We start from the raw sequence: 2,784 nt of genomic DNA, 5'->3' as shown, positions 1-2,784 counted from the left end.
AATAAATTAAGTAAACTCAAAATTCATAAAAGAGGCTATCATCCTCCTAGAACCAGTTCACTAAGGAAATGACAATATATATGCAGCACATTAATTTTAAATCCTATTTAACTTGTCTTCCTAATTCACCCTGATCATACATGTCGCCTTTTATTAGGATGTTCTCTTCCGACTCACCTGGAATTCAGGTTGTCAGTCAGAAAGGCTTGCTGATGTTTTTCCTCAGCCTTCAGACTCCTGGCAACAAAGGCTTTCTGGAATTGCTTATCTCACAGCAATCAGCCATTACCCCCTTAGCAAGGGTGATTCATTTCCGTGACAATTTCCCAGCTCTTGAAAGCTGTAATCTGTCTTTTCTAGCACTCTGGATCAGCTATGCCCCAAGAGTTCCTGCATCCTTTCATCCCTTTTCCCTCAGGGATGAAGAATGAGAACGGAACTAGACAGGCTTCCCTACGCTGGTGGCTTATAGAATCCCCTGCCCACCATGATTAGAACTCTCAAGTTCTTAAAGGTTTCTTGGTCAATTTGCTCTCCTAAAAATCCAATTTTTTTTAGGAGAAAAGTGTTTAGCTTCCTGCTTCCAACAGCTATAAACTTAAACTCTTATTTAAAAGAAAAGTGTAACTAACTATGCTATTTTTATCAGAAGTTAAAGCAGCTCATCTACTTTGCAATAGTTTTCAGAAGTGTTTTGGAGAAAGTTTTAAATCCTTGATAAAGAACAAAACATTATAACTAATACATTAAAAAGAAGCATTTAAAAATGTAACATAAATGTGGTTCATGGCACTTTGATCTCTAATCACATAAAGAGCTTTTATGTTGAAACTTCACATTAACTGATTTAAATTGAGGGGGTCCTCCTTACTCAGGATATATTTTTCTATGTCTATGTTAAATTTATCCAAACTCTGTATTATATGATTCACACTGTGGGTACACTTTAATCATATAACATCACATATTTATTCTCTCACTTGATCCCCGAACTTTTAAATTTATACTTCAATAAAGAATCAGAAAGTCTGGAACTTTCCTGGTGGTGCAGTGGTTAAGAATCCACCTGCCAATGCATGGGATATGGGTTCCACCCCTGCTCCAGGAAGATCCCACATGTTGCAGAGCAACTAAGCCCATGCACCACAACTACTGAACCTGCTCTCTAGAGCCTCTGAGCCACAACTATTGAGCCCATGTGCCTAAAGTCCATGCTCCACAACAAGAGAAGCCACAGCAATGAGAAGCCTTGGCACCACAATGAAGAGTAGCCTCCTCTTGCCATACCTAGAGAAAACCCATGCGCAGTAACAAAGACCCAACACAGCCAATTAATTAATTAATTTATTTATTTATATATATAAAAAAGAATCAGAAAGTCTGTATAGAAGAGAGTTAGCAGTTCTCAGAGCTCCAAGTACGAACCTCTTCACCTGGGTGGATTTTTGGCTTTTCTCCGAGCATGGCCCCCAAACACCAGTCTACCCTTCCACCCCAAGCGAAGAAACCGAAGAAACCGAGACTGGCTCCTGCCTCCGGGTCAGAGGCAACGTCTGCTTCTCCGAACTTGCCAAAGGAAGAAAAAAAAAAAAAAAAAAAACAGCAAGAAGCAATTGAACATATTGATGAAGTACAAAATGAAATAGACAGACTTAATGAACAAGCCAGTGAGGAGATTTTGAAAGTAGAACAGAAATATAACAAACTCCACCAACCATATTTTCAGAAGAGGTCGGAATTGATCACCAAAATCCCAAATTTTTGGGTAACAACATTTGTTAACCATCCACAAATGTCTGCACTGCTTGGGGAGGAGGATGAAGAGGCGCTGCATTATTTGACAAGAGTTGAAGTGACAGAATTTGAAGATATTAAATCAGGTTACAGAATAGATTTTTATTTTGATGAAAACCCTTACTTCGAAAATAAAGTTCTCGCCAAAGAATTTCATCTGAGTGAGAGTGGTGATCCATCTTCAAAGTCCACTGAAATCAAATGGAAATCCGGAAAGGATTTGACGAAACGTTCAAGTCAAACACAGAATAAAGCCAGCAGGAAGAGACAGCATGAGGAACCAGAAAGCTTCTTCACCTGGTTTACTGATCATTCTGATGCAGGTGCAGATGAGTTAGGAGAGGTCATCAAAGGTGATATTTGGCCAAATCCATTATAGTACTACTTGGTTCCGGACATGGATGATGAGGAAGGGGAAGGAGAAGAAGATGATGATGATGATGAAGAGGAAGAAGGACTGGAAGATACTGATGAAGAAGGGGATGAGGATGAAGGTGAAGAAGATGAAGATGATGATGAGGGAGAGGAAGGAGAGGAAGATGAAGGAGAAGATGACTAATGGAACACTGATGGATTCCAACCTTCCTTTTTTAATTTTCTCCAATCCCTGGGAGCAAGTTGCAGTCTTTTTTTTTTTTTTTCCTCCTCTTGTGCTCAGTCTCCCTGTTTTTGAGGTCTCTTTTCTCTTTATACCATGGTTCACAACTTATTTTGGGGGGAAATACCTTGAGCAGAATTCAGTGGGAAAAGAATATCTACCCCTTTCTGTTCCAAATTAATTTTTATCCCTTCCTGTCTCAACAAAAACTTTATGGAATCAACACCACCATGCTCTGTGGGAAAAAAGAAAAACCTTCTGCTCTCTTAGCTCTGCTGGAAGCTGGAGGGTGCTAGGCCCCTGTGTAGCAGTGCATAGAATTCTAGCTTTTTTCCTCCTTTCTCTATATTGGGCTCAGAGATTACACTGTGTCTCTATGTGACTATGGACAG

The 2,784-nt window shown here is 39.7% G+C and overlaps 1 pseudogene; it reads left to right on the top strand.

Annotated features, from left to right (window-relative positions):
- The first annotated feature begins 1,462 nt into the window (after window positions 1-1,462).
- On the top strand, window positions 1,463-2,359 carry LOC130836891 (protein SET-like; annotated as a pseudogene).
- Window positions 2,360-2,784: the final 425 nt, after the last annotated feature.

The sequence above is a fragment of the Hippopotamus amphibius genome, chromosome 15 (genome assembly GCF_030028045.1).
Source record: "Hippopotamus amphibius kiboko isolate mHipAmp2 chromosome 15, mHipAmp2.hap2, whole genome shotgun sequence".
In the NCBI taxonomy this organism is placed as follows: Eukaryota; Metazoa; Chordata; class Mammalia; order Artiodactyla; family Hippopotamidae; genus Hippopotamus; species Hippopotamus amphibius.
Note: the sequence above shows the minus strand (reverse complement) of the source record. Positions and strands in the feature narration are given on the sequence as shown.